Source organism: Sapajus apella, unplaced genomic scaffold (genome assembly GCF_009761245.1).
Source record: "Sapajus apella isolate SASKATOON/1434 unplaced genomic scaffold, GSC_monkey_1.0 scaffold16, whole genome shotgun sequence".
Lineage (NCBI taxonomy): Eukaryota > Metazoa > Chordata > Mammalia > Primates > Cebidae > Sapajus > Sapajus apella.
The window spans coordinates 29,208,094-29,233,607 of NW_022436956.1; the positions used below are offsets into that span (position 1 = coordinate 29,208,094).

At 35.2% G+C, this 25,514-nt stretch overlaps 1 protein-coding gene across 10 annotated transcripts in view; it reads right to left on the bottom strand.

The window, feature by feature from the left end:
• Positions 1–25,514, bottom strand: part of GRIA4 (glutamate ionotropic receptor AMPA type subunit 4) — a 382,079-nt gene that overhangs the window by 231,114 nt on the left and 125,451 nt on the right. The gene's annotated exons all lie outside the window — the stretch shown is intronic.

The window sequence follows — 25,514 nt, forward strand, 5'->3', positions numbered from 1 at the left end:
TCTAATCATGTTTTTATCACTTTTTTGACAGAACTAATTTATGGTCCAAACTGGAGTGACTTTTTCTAATTTATGTTTTAAGGGACAGAAACCTACAAAGGAGACATTTTCTTTGCTTATACCATAAAGAAAGTCTGTTTGAATTCCAAATTCTTATAGTTTATGATGTATGGCTAACAGTTCTATGTCTTCTTGGCTTATGTAGCTAGCTTGAGAAGTGTTTAGGTCTATAAAATTTTTATGTTTTCTGATTTCACTTACTAATTTTACTTGTATTAGCTATGAACATATAATATGGCAAGAATTAAATGAGATTATGTAAAAGTGCTGTGGATGAGGACACAGGAGGTGATTAGTAAGTGGCAGATTTTAACACAGATTTTCTATATGCACTTACGTAATTAAAAAATTTTACATTTTTTTTTTTTTTTGAGATGGAGTTTCACTCATGTTACCCAGGCTGGAGTGCAATGGCGCGATCTCGGCTCACCGCAACCTCCGCCTCCTGGGTTCAGGCAATTCTCCTGCCTCAGCCTCCTGAGTAGCTGGGATTACAGGCATGCACCACCATGCCCAGCTAATTTTTTGTATTTTTAGTGGAGACGGGGTTTCACCATGTTGACCAGGATGGTCTCGATCTCTTGACCTCGTGATCCACCTGCCTCGGCCTCCCAAAGTGCTGGGATTACAGGCTTGAGCCACCGCGCCCGGCCTCAAAATTTTACATTTTAATAAGACAGTCAAAGGCTTAGTGAATAAAATACTACAGTTGATTCAAAACCAAGAAAGGAAGTATTCAAATTTTAAATGGAAATACCATTTATTTTGATAGATATTATATTAGGGTTTATAAAGGAATTCTGTCAAAGAAGAACCATCAACAAATTCTATGCTCACCCAGGAACTAGAATTTGATTCTACGAGAAGACTGACCAATATCGAAGGCTTGTTCTGACAGTGTGACTGGCTGTAATTTTCTTGCAAGACATAAGGAACATTCTAATTTAACCTTTGGGCATCTTAAGTTTAACTCAATTCTTATTACTTAAGTGATGTAATAAATCAAGTTGCTATCAGACCCTAATCAGTAAGTGTTCCACCAAGGCTTTGGATGCAAGTATTTAAGTGGTGCACATTTAACACCAGTAGAACCTGGAGTTACTTAGCTCCTTCATGTTTTCATTTTTCTTTCTTTCTTTTTTTTTTTTCCTTTGAGTCAGAGTCTGGCAATGTTGCCCAGGCTAGAGTGCAATGGCATGACCTCGGCTCACCGCAACCTCCACCTCCCGAGTTCAGGCGATTCTCCTGCCAGAGCCTCCTGAGTAGCTGCGATTACAGGCACACACTACCACACCCAGCTAATTTTTTGTATTTTTATCAGAGACAGGGTTTCACTATGTTGGCCAGACTGTTCTCTAATTCCTGACCTTGTGATCCACCTGCCTCAGCCTACCAAAATGCTGAGATTATAAGTGTGAGCCACAGCACTCGGCACACATTTTTTGTTCTACCGATTTTCTTAAAAACTGAGGGCCAGCTCTCAAGCTTTACATGACAAATAATTTAGGTCAATTAATTTTTGTTTTACTTTAAGGAAAAAAATAAATTGAGCTGTAGAATTCAAATCTAAGATACTGGCTTTTTAGTTTGGTGCTGAAACTAAAAACAAATTTTAATGCTTGTCTAGAAAATGTAAACAAACATGATTTACCAGCCATGCACTTACTTGTGCATATAGTGAATATTTACATAATCTTTTAAAGTATGCTTTAAAACCATACTATTTTCCAGCTTTGGCTTCTGAATTGTGTTTTTCTAGTAACCCCATAAATTCCCTAGAAGTACTCATGTAGCTTTGTATGAAAACTTTTGATGAGATAGCATTGGGTGGGCAATGCTAGACCCCTTTTCTTGGTAGCCCTCCCTCCTACCCTCACAAAAATCCAAGAGCACCTCTGCTTTCACCTATTTTAAATATTGAGCAATTAAATGTATACAATTTTATGTGCAAAGATTATTATACTGCTAATGATCAAAAACAATTGTACTATGCATAAAGCCCATCTATTCTTTATTTCTATTATATTGTTTTCAATGTAATAATTACGATTTTTCACTATTCTAGTACTCACAATACTATTTAATATTTTAATTTATTCTACTGGACCTCAAGAAACAATATTTTCTGATATTGTATTGTCTTTTCTCTGCTTTCATATTTATTTGCATCATCAGACATATTTATTCTCCTTTTCATAGTTGTCTGTCATTCTTCCTCTATTCATATATAACTTCGAAACTATAGTCTCAGGCTAATAAATTTGCTTCTGATGTATTCTGTCACTCACATTTTACTTTCCCTTTGTGAATTTATAGCTGTAGTCTTATTCTTTAACATTTATATTTTCTATTTTATCTAGATAATAGGCTTGGCAGTTGAGAGTTATTGGGTGTTGTATGTATGAGCATAGATTTTCAGTCAAATATTCAATGTTATTATATTGGTATGATACCTTGACAGTATATTTTATTTGGTTCAATAGATTCAGATTTTAAAATATAGTTATTTCTATATATAGTATTATAATCTAGCTTTGGAAACAGTCTTGAATCAAAATTTTGCTTGGCTGAATCTTATCTATTGTTGCTTAGCATATAAATAATTATTCAAATGATGAAACTTCTTAGATTATATAAATAAATTCAAACATAAATTAATGAAAGTAAACTAAGCTGAATGTGAACGTGTTCAGAATACATAAAAGGGAAAATGTAAATTTTTATTTCTTCATAAAATGGCAAAATAAATAAGAATTAATGCTTAGCCAGTAAATACATGCAATGATATTAGATTGATCTATATTTTGAGATACAAACTCTAATCAGAATGAGGCTTTAAATGAAATAATTAAGACGTAATTTTAAGTGCATGTTCTGTGTTCTGTTTCAGTAATGAGATCACTTGGATCATGTATTCTATAAAGACATAAAATAAACACATGATATTCCTCCATTTTTTACCTGATTGTGTCAACTAATAAAATATGTCTTCTCATCAAGTACATTCCCAATTTCATTCCAGATGCCACAATCCAGATGGCAAGCTAAGTCAAATTATTATATAATTTGTGATGATTTGTAGTTGTATATCACATACAAATCAAAGGACATGACCTTAGCTCAGTGTTTCTCAAGTTGTGGGACATCAATCCAAGAGATGTGCTGAATTTTACTGACAATTGCAGCATGGTGAGAAAGAGCACAGTTCTTTCTTCCATCTATGGCCTTTCTCTTTCTCCTGTGTCTTCAGCTTTCCACCTCTTAAGGAGTTCCTCTAACTGCTTTTAAACAAGTTCAAGTCTTTTCTTTCATAAAGCAAAGGACTTTCCTGACCTCATGCTTTCTATCTCTCTGCTCTTTCACAGCCATATAGTTGAAGGAATCTTCTGTTCACACTCTTTTCAACTCATCTGGCTTCTGCATTTTCCAACCATCAAAACTAGTCTCTTCAACTTTGGTAGTGATGAACTACATCCCAAATCTTAGCGTTTAGCTCTTACCTTACTGGAAGTCCCTGGTATGCTTGACACATTTGGATACTTCTTTCAAATGCTTCTTTGCTTTGCATTCCTAACACCATAACTATGCTCTCTCTCTGTTCTGTCTGGGCATTCCTTAGTGTCTTTGGACACTCCTTTTATTCTGCTCCGTTAAAGTTGGTGCACCTTAAAATTCTTTCTCTATTTGCCTTTTCTAAATACATTTCCTAAGTAAAAATCATCTAATTCTGAGGCTTTAATTACCATCTATGTTCTCATGACACCCAAACTGTACCACCCACTTCAAATCTTTCTCTTGAACTCCAGATCTATGTACCTAATTGTCTTTTGTCACTTCTGTGCCTCAGTGAATTTTCTGAGAAATGGTTGCAATGGTTTTCTTCCTTTTTCACATTATCTTCTAGAACTTTGTTACTTCCCTATTCAGAATTGGAGTCTTTCCTGTCATTTGAACCCAGGTTGGACTTTGAGACTGCCTTGACTATCAAAGTATCACAAAAGTGATTCTATGTGACTTCTGAGAACATCATTCTCATTCTACGGTGATATACAAACATCTTTTACTTAACCACTATGCTGCAAGGAAGCCCAGGTGATATAATGAGGCCCACATAGAAAGGAATCAATACCTCAGCCATATCTAAGTTCCAAGCTGACTGCCAGAACAAACTTAACAGCACAAGGAATAAATAATCTTAGAAATGTCCTCAGTTAAACTGCTCCAGGCAATGTTGTTTGAAGTAGAGATTAAGCCTTATCTCAAATGTAAAATCATGAGCAGAAGAAATCATTGTTATTTTAAGTTATTCAGTTTGAGATGGCTTGCTATGCAATAATAACTAACAGGTAAAATATATGTGTACAGTACTTAGGAGTGTGCCTACCCATAGTAAGCATTCAATAAATATTTTATAGACATGTTTATTAATAAATATTGAGGTATGTGCCAAAATTAATTTTTTTAAATTTCTTAATAACGAGCATTTTGGTTGAGCTTAATATTGAGCATTTTTGGTTGATTTTAATTTTTGGTAGTGATAACATGCCCTTATGACAACCATTTCATGTATATCTGGCTAATCATTGGGATATATTGCTAGAAGTGAAATTATAAAATAAGGTGCATGAATCTTTTTGGTTTTGATCAGTATCACTAAATTTCTCCCCACAAGTTTAGACTAATATACATCTCTCCCAAAAGTACACTATCTATTGGGTTTGTCAACTTTTATTAATTTCCTATATTCTACATTTATTCTTTTAGTTGTTGCTGTCGTTTTATATATTCATACTTGACATAAAATTATAACATTAGTAAATATCTCCATACTCCATCTGAATAATACACAGACATTTAAGCATTTTAACATTAGACATTGCCCTCCTGTCATACATGTTACTGTTGTCTGGTATTATAGTTCCACATGTGTTTAGTCATTTTAAACATTTCATTTCCTCTATCAAATATATCTATTGCCTAAAATCCTTGGTAATTTGATACTATTTTGTATTTTAATTTGTTTTTAAAGTGGATTGTCAACATATTTGTTTTATAATTTTGAATTGTGAAATAATTTTCAGCAAAGTTCTCTGTGAGAATTTAAGAAGGCTGTTTCAGAGAAAAATTTCTCCAAAGTGATTTTGCATTTACTTATCCCATTCTAATATGTCTTTGTAAGTGATGTGTGTGTGTTTGTGTGTACATGTGTCTGTGAATTTCTTAGTTTATGAGTTCCTAGAAATTGATGATAGTGTAAATTTAAACAGAAAGTTCACATGAGAGCAGGCAAAAATGTAAAAATTCTCATGGGAGTCTATTATTTTTTATGCAGAACTCAAGGGAAGACAGGAAGCTTCTAGGATTTCTCTTTGAGCCAGGGAACCGATTTGTTTTTTGTTTTGCTACATCTACTTTCTCACTGATGTTGTAGCCTTTACAAATCCTTGTTTTTATGGTGATCTCATTTCCAGCTTTTTGCCATTTGTTGGTTCAAGGCCTTGTGAATCATTTTCCCATTTAAATCTCTCCAAGGGAAACTACAGTATCTGCTCCTCTTGTTTAAATTTTTCTGTTTTCTAGTTCTGTCCCTTTTATATTTTCTTTTTTTTAAAAAAATTATTTATTATACTTTAAGTTCTGGGGTACATGTGCAGATTGTGCAGGCTTGTGACATAGGTATATACATGCCATGGTGGTGGTTTGGCCCTATCATGTACATTAGGTGTTTCTCTTAATGTTATCCCTCCATAATCCCTCCACCCCCTGCTATTCTTCCCCAGCCCCCCACCTCCCAGGCCCTGGTGTGTGATGTTCCTCTCCCTGTGTCCCTGTGTTCTCATTGTTCAACACCTGCCTATGAGTGAGAACATGTGGTGTTTGTTTCTGTTCTTGTGTCCGTTTGCTGAGAATGATGGTTTCCAGTTTCATCCATGTCTCTGCAAAGGACGTGAACTCATCCTTTTTTACGGCTGTATAGTATTCCATCATGTCTATGTGCCACATTTTCTTTATCCATTCAATCATTGATGGGCATTTTGGTTGGTTCCAAGTCCTTGCTATTGTGAACAGTGCGGCAATAAACATATGTGTGCATGAGTCTTTATAATAGAATGATTTATAATCCTTTGGGTATATACCCAGTAATGAGATTGCTGAATCAAATGGCATTTCTATTTCTAGATCCTTGAGGAATTACCACACTGTATTCCACAATGGTTGAACTAATTTACACTCCCACCAACAGTGTAAAAGCATTACTATTTCTCCACATCCTTTCCAGTATCTGTTGTCTCCTGATTTTTTAATAATCGCCATTCTTACTTGCGTGAGGTGATATCTCAGTGTGGTTTTGATTTGTATTTCTCTAATGACCACTGATGATGAGCTTTTCTTCATATGTTTTTTGGCTGCATAAATGTCTTCTTTTGAAAAGCGTCTGTTCATATCCTTTGCCCACTTTTTGATGGGGTTGTTTTCTTCTTGTAAAATTAAGTTCTCTGTAGATTCTGGATATTAGCCCTTTGTCAGATGGGTAGATTGCAAAAATTTTTCCTATTCTTTTGGTTGCTGGTTCACTCTGATGATACTTTCTTTTGCTTTGCAGAAGTTGTTAAGTTTAATCAGATCCCATTTGTCTGTTTTGGCTTTTGTTGCCATTGCTTTTGGTGTTTTGGTCATGAAGTCCTTGCCCATGCCTATGTCCTGAATGGTATTGCCTCGATTTTCTTATAGAGTTTTTATGGTCTTAAGTCTCATGTTTAAATTTTAATCCATCTAGACTTAATTTTTGTATAAGGTGTAAAGAAGGGATCCAGTTTCAGCTTTCTGCATATAGCTAGCCTGTTTTCCCAACACTATTTATTAAATAGGGAATCCTTTCCCCATTGCATGCTTTTCTCAGATTTGTCAAAGATCAGATGATTGTAGTTGTGTGGTGTTCTTTCTGAGTCCTCTGTTCTGTTCCATTGCTCCATATGTCTGTTTTGGTATCAGTACCATGCTGTTTTGGTTACAGTAGCCTTGTAATATTGCTTGAAGCCAGGTAGTGCGATGTCTCCAGCTTTGTTTGCTTGAGTTTTTTTTTGCTTGGATTGTCTTGGGTATGTGGGCTCTTTTTTGGTTCCATATGAAGTTTAAGGTGTTTTATTCCAATTCTAAGAAGAAGGTCATTGGTAGCTTGATGGGGATAGTACTGAATCTATAAACTACTTTGGAAAGTATGGCCCTTTTCACAATATTGATTATTCCTGACCATACTTTCCTGTAGACTCACTATGCATTTGAAAAGATTATCAATTATAAAAACCTAATACTTCTAACTGTTCTTAATAATTATGCTCATGTTATAGAATCTGTAATCTAATGAACTTAGGTCTTTGCTGCCTTTGTTCTAAGGTCAGAATTTATCCAACTTTATGTTTGGCATAATCCTTAAAATATTTTAGCTTTTCTGTGACTTGTCAATCCTGATTGTGCAGAGATTTCATTTTCAGCAAACTTTCCCTGATTCCTTTAAACTGAATTAACAATCTTTCCTCTTTTTTGTCATAATACTCTGTGCATTCCTAAAAAAAAAAAAAAACCCGAATTTTCATAACAGTAGTTGTTATAATTATTTTTTATGTTATCTGTCTCTAACAATAGCCATGATTTTCTTGAAATTCTTATCTTACATTCCCAAGGGCTATATTTTCTGAATGAACAAGTAAATAAAAAAAATAACAACAGTAGTTTTAGGAATAATATCATTTATATGATCTCATATGTTATAATTCTCTCAGAATATTTATTACTTCATTACTAGGATATTGTAATAATATTGTAATACAATTACTTATCTTTTTCCTACCTACTATACACACACACACACACACACAAATGCATGCCCACATATATATATGTAATTATTATTAGACATGACATGTAGCAAACATATCACATAAATGTTTATGAAAATATACTTATAGCAATAATTTTTGAGTAGTATTAATAAAAAAATCTCTACTAATTTTAGAAGAGGGAAATATATTAATTTTAGTTAACAGAAATAGGATATGTTGAGTCAGTACATCCACAGGAAAAATAATAGTCAGCAGAACATGGAGGAGAAGCAGGCAAGCTAATAAAGAAGAAGCTACAAAATGTTTACATTCTTAAGCACATCAGTGAGATAAGCTAAGAACAAGGTTAAAACCAGGTTGAGCAGGACAAAAGTCTCAATGTAGGCTGGGTTCCACAGGTCCCGTTTCTGACGGCTATGATTATGAAAGTCCTCCTCATATTAGTGATATTTTACTAGTACGAGTAATGTAAATCGTAACTAGAATAATATGTGAACTAGATAGAAACTATATTTTACAGATAAAATGAAGAAGGTATTTGAGACAAATTTGTACAACACATAGAGGTAGGCTTATGAGGATTGTGAATTAATGGCATTGTGCTGGGTATTTTGGCTTAGAACTGCATTTCTGTGTTTCTTCTTCTTTTGGATTAGTCGGTGCCAATGTGGTAGATGTTTTGTGTTTATCTGCTACTTTACCTCTTCTCAAGGTAGCCATTATTACAGAGATGGAAATTCAAGAACTAAACACATTCTCCTGCTCCAATTTGGCAAACTGGCTCAAGTTGTTAGCTGTGTAAAAGCCTGCTGCCTTGAGTAATAATCTTCCTAGCTCTTGTTGCTACCAAGAAGGGTTAGGATAGGTAGACAGAAGATTTAAACACAAACAATGATACAAACAAACATATTACTTTATATGATGTTTCATAAAGAACTTTGTAATGAACTTTAACATATATAACCTCATTTATTATTATGATTATTATTATTTCATTTTTACTATTATTCACATTTTGGAAGAAAAAGTTAGTTATTAGTACCAGAAAAGAGAGGTTACAGAAATTTATCTAACATTTTAAAAGTCTCTCTTCCGAGTTTGTATTTTCTTCTTATTTAGTCAACTAGAGGATAGGACTTAAGAAAGTTTTTCATGTATTAAAAGGTTTACTTATTCCCTTTGAAATGTACTGTATCCATAGCAACAGAAACAAGATTGGAACCTGCATCTGGAAAATGTCATTATGAAGGGATCAATAAAAACTAGAAGCACTATTAGAAAATTGTCCATAAATTAACAGTGTGACATATAACATATGGTTACATTGGACCCAGGAAATGGGAAGAGAGTAGAACAAAAAAGAAAAAGCTGCTGAAACTCATTGAATTTCCTTAATATTGTCAAATTTGTATGTGATGTATAGGGTACATTTGTCTAAGTGTCATCATTTTCTGAGCTAAGGTAACAGAAGCTATAGGTTTTTATAGTACATCTTGCAGCAGTGTTCACCAACCTGAAGCCATGGATATAGAGAAGATGAGCTTTATTTGACGGCCACATTTTTTCCCTAATTGCATATGAGGCTTTGAGGTGACGTATGTATTCCTCAACAAACTGCAAGCCTTACCATTCCTTATTACCTCTACTACGACACTTCAAGTATGTATGTTAAATGCCCAGCCTTGTAAATATCTGAACTCGGATAACTAATCTATGAATTTTTCAACAAGAATATAACTGTTTCTTGGTTTGGGGCAAACTGTTTAAGGTTGTATCAAAAATATGCTTATTAGTGTTTTCTCCTTCTTTAGTAGAAAGTATGCACTGCAAAAAAAATTAAAAAGGTGGATTTAACACTACCACTAATTCTTTTATTCAAATATGTTTATATACTTCCTAGTTTATTTCAGTCGCTGTGTTAAACACTTCAAAGAAAATACAAAATAGTATTCTCACTAAGATGAATTTCACAGTCTATTGGATAAGACAGGGCTATAAACTGATAATTCAACATGGTGAATATAATAACAGACATTCAGAGGGAACTGGGAAGCACAGGAAATGAGTATTTCTCAGAGGGTGGAGTGGAGGGAAGGCTGACTGGAGGAAATCCTACCTGTCTGTGGAGATTAGGCTGAAAAAGACATACAAACCAACAAGCAGGCTATTGTAGTAGGCAAAGAAAGAGTAAACTAAAGAAGATGTGGTGGGCATACAATGTAGAGATCACATTTGGGAAGCATTTAAAAGATAAATAGACAGAATCTAATAAATTATGGAATGAGGGAGATGAAGAAGAGGGAGGAGAAAGAGGGAAGACTGAAAGATGACTTTTTATTTGTATCTTGAATGACTGAATGGATAGCAGTGATATCACCTTGGGTGATATCTTGGATAGTTTGGAAATATTTTTCTTGGATACTATGGGAGAAGTACAGTTTTATAATACATAGAAAACACAGGATTACATTTTGGACATGTTGAGTTTGAGGTGTCAGGTGTTACCTGGTAGTATCATATACAAATATGAAGTGGAGCAAGAAGACATTGGTTAAATATGTAGATTTTGAAAGAAATGGTTGTGAAAGTCAACATGAGATTCTACAGGAAGAATATGCAGTGAAAAACTTATGTATGATGACATAAATGTGGAAAACAATTCATTTAAAAACAATAGCAGATATTATCAGAAGAATAGGAGACCTGGCAGATGAAATCAGAAAGGTAGAATTTTTTTAAGAAATGAATGCTCAAAAATATTACATAATATAGAGGAAGATTTTTCAGATTTGCATTTGAGGATTTATTTTTAGAGGTCCCTGAGTTGTCTGTGAGACTTTTATAGAGTTGTTGTTAACATTTTAATGGTTATTTTAAAGTAGTGTAAGCATATGCTGAATCATCTAGATGACCTCCCTGAAAGCGAACCAGATTGCCATGTGTATACCTATGCAACAATCCTGCATGATCTGCACATGTACCCCAGAACCTAAAGTACAATGAAAAAAAAATAGAGAAAAACCTTGGGATTTCAGTGCCTGTACTTCTATTTTTGAATAAAATCATATTTAAAATACTTCATGGATAAATGATACCTAGAAATGTTAGGTAAACAAATGCATACCAACTGTTTGAACAAAAGCATAGTGATAAGAAAATGGAGGCCTTACATGAGTAGCCAGTTTAGGTACACAAAACATAAAAATCTGAGGGGTCATGCTTGTAATCCCATATCTTTTGTAGGCTGAGACGCGTGGATCACATGAGACCAGGAGTTCAAAACCAGTCTGGCCAACATGATGAAAACCTATCTGTACTAAAAATACAAAAATTAGCAACACATGGCAGCAGATACCTGTGATCCCAGCACATATTAGCTACTCAGGAGGATGAGAGAGGAAAATCGCTTGAACCTGGGAGGTGGAGGTTGCTGTGAGCCAAGATCTTGCCACTGCACTCCAGACTGGGCGACAGAACACAAAAACTGATTTATCGGGTTCACCATTCCAGTAACGACTGGGTTAGATACCAGTAAAATGTTGGTTTTGGTAATTATGTAATGCTAAATGTATCTTCAAAGGAATATGACTTTACAGGGTATCAAGAGAGGCTATATATATATTATGTGTGTGTGTGTGTGTGTGTGTGTGTGTGTGTGTGTAAACATATTTGATAGGAGAAATTTGAGCATGTTTGCAAGTTAAGGGATTGGACTCCGTAGAGAGATAGGACACAGAAGAGATAAGGAATACTAATTAAATGAGGCTCCAGGAAGACAGAATACATGGGGTCAAGGACAGATATAAGATTGGCTTTGAATGGAATGTGCAGATGCATGGGTGGGGAGATAAGTCATTCCACAGATTTCATAATCAATGATTAAGTAAGATATGTATAGAGATTTATAGCTCTATAGTTGCACTGATTTACAAGGGAAGGTTGCAAATCAGTGAGATTTGAAAAAGGTATTTGAAAGTAGTAAAGTTTCAAATTGCTTCAAAGGGCTAGAGAAAAAACTAACCAAGAATATATGAAGTAGTTTATAAACTCTGTTGTGGTAAGGAACTAAGCTTATTTTATTTATAGCTATATTCAATACAACACATGTAACACACTAACTGCCACATGATAAATGCCCCACAAAACCCTACTAAATGAATAGCCAAACAAGCAACGTGAATGATTTTTTAAATTATGAAAACACCTGAAATCTACTACCAGCATATTTTTAATATATAATACAATATTATCAACTATAGTCCTCATGCCATATATCAAGTTAGTCATCCTACATAACTGCAAGTTTGTACCCTTTGACCTGCTTTTCCCTATTTTGTCCTCGTCCTGTTCCTGGTAACCACCATTCCTGGTTCCATAAGTAACCATTTCACTATGTATATCAAAGAATCATGTTATATACCTTAAACATATACAAAAAAGAAAATTAAACATAACAAATGATTAAATGACTATTGACAGATGACAAGATCTGAAACTGTGAATTGAGAGATGCCACAATTTAGAAATGTATGACTCTTCAGGCACAGGTAAGGATGGTGACCAAAGGGGATAACTATGAGGAGTTGATGTCTAGAAGTTTGCCACTTCCCTTCTTGGAACACACTCCTCCCCTGGCTTCCCCAACAAGCATACTTTACTGAGTTTCCTCTTACCTGATAGCTTATCCAGCATTTCCTTTTCTTGCATTATCATTTGACCCATTTTTAAATACTGGAATAGCACTTCTTCTACAATGTTTCTTTAGTTAGTCTCATCTATTTTTACAACTTCAACTATTACCCATGTTCCAAAGCTTCCATGGTTAATATCTTCCTATTGTCCTTCTCTTTCCTATGAGCTTCAGACTCAAATATCATCAGTTTGCCTGACACAACTCTTTCGTTGTGTATTCTGCACCTAAAACTTAGCTGGGTTAAAACAGAACGCTTTATTTTTCCTCCCAAAACCTTTTCTCTGTTTTCTTCCATTCCAACCGAAAGCATGGCTATCTCTGAAAATATTCTTGATTCTTATCTTCCTTTTATTTCCACATCTAACACATGAGCAAATCTTGATTATTTTATCTCCAAAATATATAAACTACATCTAAATCCATTCACTCCCTTTGTCTCTACTTTGCTGCCATTTTCTTGCCCAGTCACTTACAAGTCTCCCAACTATTCTTCCTATTACCAGTTTTCTTCCTCCCTAATTACTCTCCTCTGAACAGAGAATGTAAATAGACTGCATCTTATCCTTACTTAAAATTCCAGTGGCTTCTCATTGTATTTGGAATGATATCCATGTAATCTAAAAGTCACACGACTTTTGCCTTTACTAAACTCACCTAATGGTGCACTTCTCACTCACTAACCACAGCCAAACTCTCCTTTTTCTTCTATTTAAACTTATCTTTTCCTCTCACTTCAGGGCCTTTGCAGTAGCTGCTCTCACTTGACTTTCACATCACTGGAGTTCTCATCATTCTTTTCTCAACAAAACTGTCAACTCCTCAGGGTGACCATCTCTGACGCCTCTCTGTTATGAGGCTCTCATAGCTCCAGTCATTTCTTAGCATATTTATTTTCTTTTTTATTCATAGCTCTTACCACTATTTGAAAGTATGTTATTTATTTGATTGCTTATTTATGTCTTTTATCTAGGAGAATACACATTGCACAAGAAGAAGTAACTGGACTATTGTTCACTGACATATCCCCAGCCCCTAAAATTGGCACATGGAAAGTGCTCAATTAATATCTGCAGAATGAATGATATCTTGGTTTCTGGCAAAAGAAGAAAGGAAGAGAGACTGCAAGGGTGTGGAATGACTGGCTGAAAGCCACAGAAGCCTACTTTCAGGTTGCTTAGTTGACTCTGGCAGTTAAGTTTCTGTTTCTGCAGTGAATCTTCCTCCCCTTTTGACCATGCATTAACTCACCAATAGTTTTTAATTAAAACTCAGTTTTTGAAAACTGGCAGCTATTAAAACAAAGAAGTGTAATGACCCCTTGTGAGGAAACCAGTTATAATCATAGTTATATATTAATTGTTTCACAATTTAAACCCAGTTAAGATATTCTCCTTTACACTTGACATAAAATGCCTCTATATTTTATGTTTTTATCAGGGGGATGTTGTCATTTTCATACGTTTAATTTTTGCTAGCTAGACTGTGATGAGGTTGTTAGTGCACCTGGCAATGTAGAGCCTAGAATTGACTGTGAAACACAATTAATTTCAGGTCTTACAGCCTCTCCCAAAACTCTCACTGCACAGCCTCTGGTCTTGGACAATCCTGAATATTTATCTTTTATTCTGTATCTACTTAATTTTTACCTGTCGATTTTCAGAATCCTGCTATGTATTTTTCTTTTAAAATGAATCTTACAACCCTCTGAATTTTGAAAAATAATTTCTCTTAAAATACTGAGAGTTTATTTGAAAACTTCACAAAGTCAAGCAATAAATTCCCCTTTCTCTAATTATTTGATTTTAAAAATGATAAGTTCCTCATGTTCAGATTTGAAAAGGCTCAATCAGACAGTGAATAGAGCATGCTGGGCCCAGAATTCATTAATTTATGCCCTTAAGGCATTATCATAGGTTATTAATATGTAAACGCTAATTTTCTTAGAATTCTAAATAGTGGTTAGCTACAGTACATAAAGTTAGTGAAGCTAATCACCATAAATGACAAGTTGAAATGCAAATTACACAAAAATATTTCACTTTAATTATATCCCAATTAAGTACTTTCAGTGTTTCAGATGTCTTCTCTGAAGCTGCTTCTGGACAGCACCATCAAAGATCACAATGAGATATAATCATGGGCTGCACTTGTATAGCCCTGCACATGCTTCTCTTTAGTTTTATGACATCTCAGCTAGAAAGCACATTTCGATTCTAAATTAAACTAATTGAGAGCTCAGTAAAAATATACAGGCTTGTTTGCACATTTCTTTCCGGAGTCAGGCCATCATAATGGAAACACATGGCTCACTTTGCTTCCAAGGCCTACAGAGGAATAAGCAGAAGGCTATTTGCAATACTCAGCACGAGGAGCAAGATTCCATTCAGTGTAAAAATGGCTGCCTTGGCAGTAATTTGGGTGCTGAAAAGATCACAAAGATCACATCACTCTTTTATACTACTAATCTATAACCATAAGGGCGCCAATAAGTGAGCCCTTGGAAGGAAGGAAGGTAAGAAAAAAGGAAGAAAGCAATTTCTAAGGAGCATCTAAATCAAAACAGGTGCATTTGTTTTCTTTACTTGCCAACTTCCAATCACGAAGAAACAAAGTATAGGGAAAGAGGCACCCTGTGATTTACTGTTTAGCATTCAAAGTTTAGAATATATTTTTACCTTTAAGTGACTCCTTAATGGAAATATTTGATTCATCATCTATATTTTGTAGTATATAACTGAGTCACACAATAACAGTAATATTCTTTTTATGCCAGAGAAACACTTTTTCAAGTGTCTAAATAATAGGTTGAAAGCATTCCTTCATTGGAGGAGACACAGCTGTCTTCCTGAAAATCATTTAAATGCTTTTTGGAAGTGGATAGCAGCAATTAAAAATGGAATGGAATAATATTTGGGTAGATATTTGAGTGGGTTTTAGAAACAACTATTCTCATGAATATTACACTTCCTGAATAACTGAAGTGTCATCACTTATTTTGGATCCAGAATTTTGTGACATTTGTTTAATGTCTGTTTCTATCACTACACATAACTCTGTGGTAGCAAGAACTGTGGCTGCTTTAATTACCATTCTTTTTATTCTCCTCTAGCATCCAGCATAATGCTTGGTGCATAGCTGGTGGCCAATAAATATTTGCTGAATGAACAGTTGAGTGAATGGAGGCAAACAAGAAGTTATATGTGAAAGGTATTTGAGATTCATGAAGATATTTAGCCCAATTAATCTACTGAATGAATAATTCCTCTTTGTATTGAAGATGACACAAGTTACTGAAGTTAATTTACATACAACTTTTCTGGAATTCACTTACACATTAAATTTGCTTACACACATTAAATGAGACTGCCTGCTGTGTGCTTTAGATCAAGCATACCTATCCAAGTAACCTAATGCCATATCTTAAGCATGAGAGGGAGCCATCCAGGTAGCTAGCTGGGGAAAGGGAACAGGGGAAAAAAAATATTATATACCTACAGTGTGTCAGACTCTGCAATAGTCATTTTATATTCTTTATCTCCTTTAAACTTCATCACATTCTTTTAGGGAGGTATTATTGTTTTTCCTTTTCTTTTTCAAAGATGAAATTTGGTGAATTTATGCAAGGAACATAAGTTTATACATCTAAGTCACGAAAGAGCAATTTTTAACCTCCATCTGCTTCCAAAGTTCATGTTCATTTCAGTCTACCACTTGAAAAGGAAGTCACTGGCTAAATATTTCTTCCATCCTGCTCTGCTGAAGGGATTTTGACCATTATACCTTTATTGCTACTGGAATAGGCACTCTAAGAATATTTATACATCATGGAAACAGAAGTAGGTCTTAGGGGATTGTGGAAAATTGGTTTCTTCTGAAGAAATTACTTCTGAAAGCAAACCGAGTTTTTGCTGTCAATTTAAAAAGGACAAACATACATATAAATTAAAACAATAAGATTGCAGTATCCGATGCTTCAATACATTTTTTCTTTTATTTTTGTAATTGTCCCTTACTAAAATACCTCGCAAAATATCCTGGAAGAGAATTTACAGTTAACCAGATGGAAATATTAAACTTTTGCATGGTTAATATTCACATATAAAAACAAATAGTAACAATTTCTTCCCCTTCTAGAATATAATAATTCAGCTAGTAGTCAAATGTTAGTAAAAAGTCAAATGTGTAAGGTGTCAGGAAGTGGTCCAGCTTCTACTTTCTGCACATGGCTAGCCAGCTTTCCCAACACCATTTATTGAACAGGGAATCATTTCCCCATTGCTTGTTTTTGTCTGGTTTGTCAAAGATCAGATGGTTGTAGATATGTTGTGTTGCCTCCGAGACCTCTGTTCTGTTCCATTGGTCTTTATCTCTGTTTTGGTACCAGTACCATGCTGTTTTGATTACTGTAGCCTTGTAGTATAGTTTGAAGTCCGGTAGTGTGATGCCTCCCGCTTTGTTCTTTTTGCTTAGAATTGACTTGGCTATGTGGGCTCTCTTTTGGTTCCATATAAAGTTTAAGGTGATTTTTTCCAGTTCTGTGAAGAAGGTCATTGGTAGCTTGATGGGGATAGCATTGAATCTGTAAGTTCCTTGTTAGTTGTATTCCTAGGTATTTTATTCTCTTTGTGGCAAATGTGAATGGAAGTTTGTTCTTGATTTGGCTCTCTTTAAGTCTGTTATTGGTGTATAGGAATGTATGTGATTTTTGCACATTGATTTTGAACTCCAGATGGATTAACGACTTAAACATAAGATCTAACAGCATAAAAACCCTAGAAGAAAATCTAGGCAAAACCATTCAGGACATAGGTGTAGGCAAGGACTTCATGACCAAAACACCAAAAGCATTGACAACAAAAGCCAAAATAGACAAATTGGACCTAATCAAACTCCACAGCTTCTGCACAGCAGAAGAAACAGTCATTAGAGTGAATTGGCAACCAACAGAATGGGAAAAAATTTTTGCAGTTTACCCAACTGACAAAGGGCTGATATCCAGAATTTACAAAGAACTAAAACAGATTTACAATAAAAAAATTAACAAGCCCATTCAAAAGTGGGCAAAGGATATGAACAGATACTTTACAAAAGAAGACATACATGAAGCCAACAAACATATGAAAAAATGCTCATCATCACGGGTCACCAGAGATTTGCAAATCAAAACTACATTGAGATACCACCTCACGCCAGTTAGAATGGCGATCATTAAAAAATCTGGAGATAACAGATGCTGGAGAGGATGTGGAGAAATAGGAACACTTTTGCACTGTTGGTGGGAATGTAAATTAGTTCAACCATTGTGGAAGACAGCGCGGCGATTCCTCAAAGACCTAGAAATAGAAATTCCATTTGACCCAGCAATCCCATTACTGGGTATATATCCAAAGGATTACAAATCGTTCTACTATAAGGACACGTGCACACAAATGTTCATTGCAGCACTGTTTACAATAGCAAAGACCTGGAACCAACCCAAATGCCCATCCTCAATAGACTGGATGGGGAAAATGTGGCACATATACACCATGGAATATTATGCAGCCATCAAAAACGATGAGTTTGGGTCCTTTGTAGGGACATGGATGAACCTGGAAACTATCATTCTCAGCAAACTGACAGAAGAGCAGAAGATCAAACACCACATGTTCTCACTGATAGGCGGGTGTGGAACAATGAGAACACATGGACACAGGGAGGGGAGCACTACACACTGGGGTCAGTTGGGAGGAAATAGGGGAGGAACGGTGAGGGGTGGGGAGCTGGGGAGAGATAGCAAGGGGAGAAATGCCAGATGTAGGTGATGGGGAGGAAGGCAGCAAATCACACTGCCATATGTGTACCTATGCAACAATTTTGCATTTTCTTCACATGTACCCCAAAACCTAAAATGCAATAAAATAAATAAATGGGGGGAAAAAAAAGTCAAATGTTATTTTTTGGCTGTATTCAAATTTCAAAAACAATTTTCAAACATTTGGGCTGTACACCAAGAAGGATAACACAAAACAGAAATAATCAGCTACTCCAGTTACTTGTTAAATTTATACTTTTAAAAAATGTTTATTTAGATTTAATTTTTAAAATTATACTTTAAATTTAAAGCAATGGCTTTTTGAATTCTCAGAACCATTTTTAGAAATTTCACAGTTAAATAAATTTTGATTTATAAAGCTCTTTACTTCTCTCTGTTATTCAAATATTACAGAATAGAATGCTAAATAATAAAAATGCTATTTCATTCTCTATGATATTAAACCATGATTTGTTACTCAAATACTACTGTTAATAATTTTATCTTACTGCTTCTGTATGTGTGTTTGTGTGTGATGAAAACAGTAAATGCTTTGGGTTTTAGGAAATTATAGTAGAATAGAATATGGCTTGGTACAATAATTAGTATAGTCATAATCATAAAGGCATTACAACTTGAAGTATATATTTTTTGCTTTTATACTAAAATAACATTTTTAAAACTAACCTATATTTCTTAGAGGTTATATGTGAAAGGTAGTTTGAATCCCTTAAAACTAAAAGGTCAGACCTAATATTAGAACATAGACTTTTCTTCCTAACCATAACATGGAATGTTTCTCCATCTGTTTGTGTCCTCTCTTATTTCATTGAGCAGTGGTTTGTAGTTCTCCTTGAAGAGGTCTTTTACATCCTTGGTTAGTTGTATTCCCAGGTATTTTATTCTCTTTGTAGCAATTGTGAATGTCAGTTCATTCTTGATGTGGCTCTCTTTAAGTCTGTTATTGGTGTATAGGAATGCTTGTGATTTTTGCACATTGATTTCATATCCTGAGACTTTGCTGAAGTTGCTTATCAGTTTCAGGAGATTTTGGACTGACATGATGGGGTCTTCTAGATATACAATCATGTCGTCTGCAAATAGAGAGACAATTTGACTTCCTCCTTTCCTATTTGAATACTCTTTATTTCTTTTTCTTGCCTGATTGCTCTGGCTAGAACTTCCAGTACTATATTGAATAGGAGTGGTGAGAGAAGGCGTCCTTGTCTTCTCTCACTGGATTTCAAAGGGAATGCTTCCAGTTTTTGCCCATTCAGTATGATATTGGCTGTTGGTTTGTCATAATAGCTTTTATTATTTTGAGATACGTCTAGTCAGTACCTAGCTTATTGAGGGTTTTTAGCATAAAGATCTGTTGAATTTTGTCAAAGGGCTTCTCTGCATTAATTGAGATAATCACGTGGTTTTTGTCTTTGGTTCTGTTTATGTGGTGAATTACATTTATAGACTTGTGTATGTGGAACCACGCTTGCATCCCCGGCATGAAGCCTACTTGATCATGGTGGATAAGCTTTTTGATCTGCTGTTGAAATTGGTTTGCCAGTATTTTATTGAAGATTTTTGCACCTATGTTCATTATGGATATTGGCCGGAAGTTTTCTTTTCTTGCTGAGTCTCTGCCAGGTTTTGGTATCAGGATGATATTGGTCTCATAAAATGATATGGGAAGGATTCCTTCTTTTTGGATTGTTTGGAATAGTTTTTTAAGGAATGGTACCAGCTCCTTTTTGTATGTCTAGTAGAAGTCAGCTGTGAATCCATCTGGATCTGGGCTTTTTTTGGGTGGTAGGCTCTTAGTTGCTGCCTCAACTTCAGACCTTATTATTGGCCTATTCAGGGGTTCAGCTTCTTCCTGGTTTAGGCTTGGGAAGATGCACGTGTCCAGGAATTTATCCATTTCTTCCAAGTTTACTAGTTTATGTGCATAGAGTTGTTTGTAATAATCTCTGATGATGGTTTGTATTTCTGTGAAATCTGTGGTAATATCCGCTTTATTATTTTTTATTGCATCTATTTGATTATTCTCTCTTTTCTTTTTTATTAATCTGGCTAGTGGTCTGTCTATTTTGTTGATCTTTTTGAAAAACCAGCTCCTGGATTTATTGCTTTTTTGAAGGGTTTTTTTGTGTCTCTATCTCCTTCAGTTCTGCCCTGATCTTAGTTATTTCTTGTCTTCTACTAGGTTTTCAGTTTTTTTGGTCTTGCTCCTCTAGCTCTTTCAATTTTGACAATAGGATGTCAATATCATGAAAATGGCCATACTACCCAAAGTAATTTACAGATTCAATGCTATCCCCATCAAGTTACCAATGAGTTCGTGTCCTTTGTAGGGACATGAATGAACCTGGAAACCATCATTCTCAGTGAACTGACACAAGAACAGAAAATCAAACACCACATATTCTCACTCATAGGTGGGTGTTGAACAATGAGAACACATGGACACAGGGAGGGGAGCATCACACACTGGGATCTGTCAGGGGGAAATAGGGGAGGGACAGTGGTGGGGGCAGTTAGGGAGAGATAACATGGGGAGAAATGCCAGATATAGGTGATGGGGAGGAAGGCAGCAAATCACACTGCCATGTGTGTACCTATGCAACAATCTTGCATGTTCTTCACATGTACCCCATAACCTAAAACGCAATAAGAAAAGGTAAAATGAAAAAATAAAATAAAATCCTCCCCTCTTAAAAAAAAAGACATAGACTTTTGAAAACAATTGAAATGTATGTATACCTATTTTGTAGCTAATAAAATGAAAAGAAGTTTAATTATTGGGTCTAAAGTAAAACAAATTATGCAATGTAAAGTCTGATTATGTATATAAAATAACTATATCTGGTGTTTATGAGATCAACAGACATGTATACTATACACATACTATACAAGGAGATTCTAAAATTTTTCTAAATAACTTGAGTATTTAGTGCACTATATAAGAAAAACTGTATTTCAGAAATTGTTTTGGTAACAGTTATTATTCTGAACAAATAATCATGAGTATTTCAAATATAACATTTTCCAACATATACAACTATCTTTTTCAAGAGAGAGAGAATTAATGATTATTCTTTCAATATGACTCTGAATATCCACCTACCATTAACTTACATGAAATGAAGACTGCGAAGTACAGCATCCACAGGGCCTAGGCATGTAATGTAAACGGGTGAGGCAGGCCGAGGGCAGGGTAGTGAGGTCAATAATGAACCCGAGAGTACTTACCTCACTACAAGGGCTGCCACTGTCACCCCAAAATGATTGTTGCCAAGAGGGATGAAAGGCTCAATGTGTCTGGGAATTCTGAATTTTTGATAGAATCTTTATATCTGAGTATTTGTGAATATTGTTCCAATTTTTAAGCATTAGCCACCAATTAAAACATTTATTTATTTTACAGTGGGTCAACATAAATTTTATTTGTGGGCAGCAGATTGCCTAGGACTGACAGTTTTCTGGGACAATTGCAGCCCCGTCTTCATTTAAATTTGAAGATATATCACCAAACTAAATTTTCTGATTTTCACAGTGCTCACTTTAGCCTGGTGCTCTTAAATTTGAGCTGTTGATTGTCAGTTTAAAAATGTATGTCTAAGTATGTAAGTGTGTATCCTTCTAGTGCCAAGGAGAAAACAGCTTTTCTGGATTATGGATTTTTATGCCTATATGAGACTTTAGAGACTATCTAGATGGATTCTTCCCTTTTGCAGAGGAAGACAGTAAACCTCTAAGATATTAGGTTACTTTCCCACGGCCTTTAGAAACTGAAAAAGTAAAGCAGATGTCCTTAGCTTAGACAAAAAGTAGAGATAAAAAGTCCATTCAAATAGGAGGAACAATTTAACAGAAAGATCCTACTTATAAATTAATAGATATTTGAAATGTATGTAATGAATTTCTTGCAGGGAGAGGACACCTGTGAGAAAGGAATGTCTACCTTGTGGCTTGTTGTTATTTAAATTATATTTTATGAAATTGTTGCGGCTTGTTGTTATTTAAATTATATTTTATGAAATTGTTGCCCCTAGAGTGTAGGATGAACACTTCTGTGGATATTTTCTAATGAGTCTGAGCACATTTTAATTATTGAAATATTTAATCAGTAGTATTTACATGTTTAATCAGCTATTCTTTCTTCTCCTTTGCTGATTAAGACAAGTGAGTTGCTTGTTCACTTACAGACAAACATCCATGGTTCACTATATTGAGTCTAAGCAGGTTTTTGTTTTTGCAACTTGATTTTTCTTTTTCTTTTTTTTTTCCCAATAATGTTCACTGATCATGGTGGAAAGTCTCTAAGGATTTAATCTAAAAGCTAATTTTTTCAATAATATTTCATGTTTGAGGTATCTGTATGTTAGTTAAGTGTATATTTGCTAATTTGCATATTGTATTTTAGGTACTTTGTTGGGGCCTGTGAACCTACAAATAAGTAAAACATATTCCATGATTTTGAGAATATGCAAAACTAGAACTTTATGTGATAGTATATAATATCATCATGGCTATAAGAACTATTCATTCAACAATATTGAGCATGAGTTAGACACTGCCAGGTGCTGGGGGACACCCCATATAGAATCCACATGTGATCCTTATTCTTACATTGACCAAGTATTGATAAGTATTAGTGCATTACTGTGTATAAAATTAGTGCCTAATAAAGGAATAAAGGGTAGTATAAAGTTGCAAACTCAATCTGAGGGATAATTAGAAGTATGCAAGTCACAAAGTGGGGAAAACACGTTCTCAGACATAAATGAAAATTGCAAAGTGCTATAAAGACTGAAAAATGTTGTTTGGTGCCTGAGATGGAGGGGAAATGGTGAGTGATAAGGCTAAAGAGGAAGAAATAATTCAAGTCTTGGAGAACTGTGTAAGTATCCCTGTGGATTTTGGACTTTATCCTAAGGATGATGGGAAGCCACTCTTTTTCTGAAACAGGAGAGTGAAATAATCTGATTTGTGTTTTTAGAATGCTGGCTACAGTAGGGAAAATTAAACGAATTTTTCCTGCTATAACAGATTCTGGGGAACTTGATCTTGGTATTGTAGTAGTCTAGGCAAAAGTTGTTGAAAGTTTAGAATGCAAGGGTTGTGAAGAGAGAGAAATACATGGACTCAAGGCATATTTAAAGAGTAGGATGAATAGGATGAATTACACATGGGTGTTAGGCAAAATTCACATCTCAGTCTCTAGCTAAAGCAACTGGCCAAATGCTGTTGTGTTTACCATTTACCTAGGCAGAGTAAACTGTGGGAGGCATAGTGAGTCCAATTTTATTTATACTTAGCTTGAGATGCTTGGAGAAAATTCAAGGGAAAATGCTAATTAAGCAGATCTGTCCGTGTCTAAAGGCCACAGGCAAGATATTTTATATACATATATACATATGGACCAATGATAATAACGGGAACATAAATGAACACAGGAAAAATGTATACAGTGAAACTAGTAAAGTAACCTTACCAGGAGAGGCATGGGAAGTAAGGAAAATTCAGTAAAGTGTGATATCAATAGAAAAAAAAGTGTTTCAAAATGGAAGCAGTGGTTGTTGGTAGCAACTGCTCCTGGAGCAGGATTATCAATGAGCAGAATAAGAATAGATATCTGGCCAGGCGTGATGGCTCACACCTGTAATCCCAGCACGTTGGGTGGCTGAGACTGGTGGATCACAAGGTCAGGAGTTTGAGACCAGCCTGGCCAACATAGTGAAACCCCATCTCTACTAAAAATGTAAAAAATTAGCTGGGCCTGGTGTTGGGCACCTGTAATCCCAGCTACTTAGGAGGCTGAGGTAGGAGAATTGCTTGAACCCGGGAAGCGTAGGTTGCAGTGAGCCAAGATCGTGCCATTGCACTACATTGCACTACAGCCCACGCAACACTGAGAGACTCTTTGGAAACCAAAAAGAAACTAAAGAATGAGCACAACAAATCCTTAAAAATACAAAAAATACAAAATACAAAATACAAAAAATAAAAAAGCCAAAACAAAACAACCCTCTCAATAATTCCATATGATGTAGAAGTCTATTAATGTCTACTGGACTGGTAAATAAACAACAATGTCATACATGCATCATATATATGGCCTAGTCACTTCTATCTATGTGTATACGTATACTGACACATTATCTTATTAAAATGTTGGATCATCCAATAGTGTGATATTAAAGATAACATTGGTTATATTTCTTAATTTTGTGACAGCATGGTAGAAATGTATGAAGATGTATTAACTCTTTCAAAATAATTATGTTTTCAGGTATATGATATATCTGACAGAGTTTGCATATGTAGTTAATTTACATCTAGACATTGATTTAGACACAGAAAAGAAGATAATATAAGAGACAAGATCTAAAGAGGCTGTTTAAGTGTGGGATACACAATTTGGACATTTAGACATATCAAATGAGGTAATAAATGTGAAAGAAATGTGTAAACTGCAAAGTGCTATGAGATTAGTAAGGGCGTAATGGACCTTAGTCATTCTTTTCTGCTGCCTGACATCTGAAAAACTTGCCTATGTTTAGGAAATTCACTACCTTATGAGTCTTGGAGCCTGAAAGTGCCAGATACTGTTTTCCCAGCCTCCCTGGCAATTAAACTGTGGACTTGTGTGACAGATATTAACTTATTGCCTCTTTGCGTCTCAACTCCAAATACACTTTTCTTTGCCCTGCTTGTGGTATTGGCACTGGATCCTATAAAAATCCATCTTTGTCAGCTGGTAGAACCCTAGCTTCATCAATAGAAGGTACTGGAGTGACCTTACAAAGTGGTAGCAGCAAGAAGACATCTTCTTTGGGGTTTGGTCCTCTAATATTATTTTTCCATGCAGGAGTCCAGCAGCTCACACTGAGGAGTTCTAGCAGCACCCGCAGTAGACCACACTTCTCCCTAAACTATGACTGATTGCAAGCATCTTCATCCTATCAGAACTATCTCCATCCCTCCAGCAACACACAGCTGCTAATAAAAACTTGCACACTCTCCACATAACAGCAGGTTCTAATGCTTCTGCTGGTTCACACCCTCCACTCAACACTGGGCACTTCTATGGATATGTTTGGCTGGCCCTCATCCTAAGGGAATG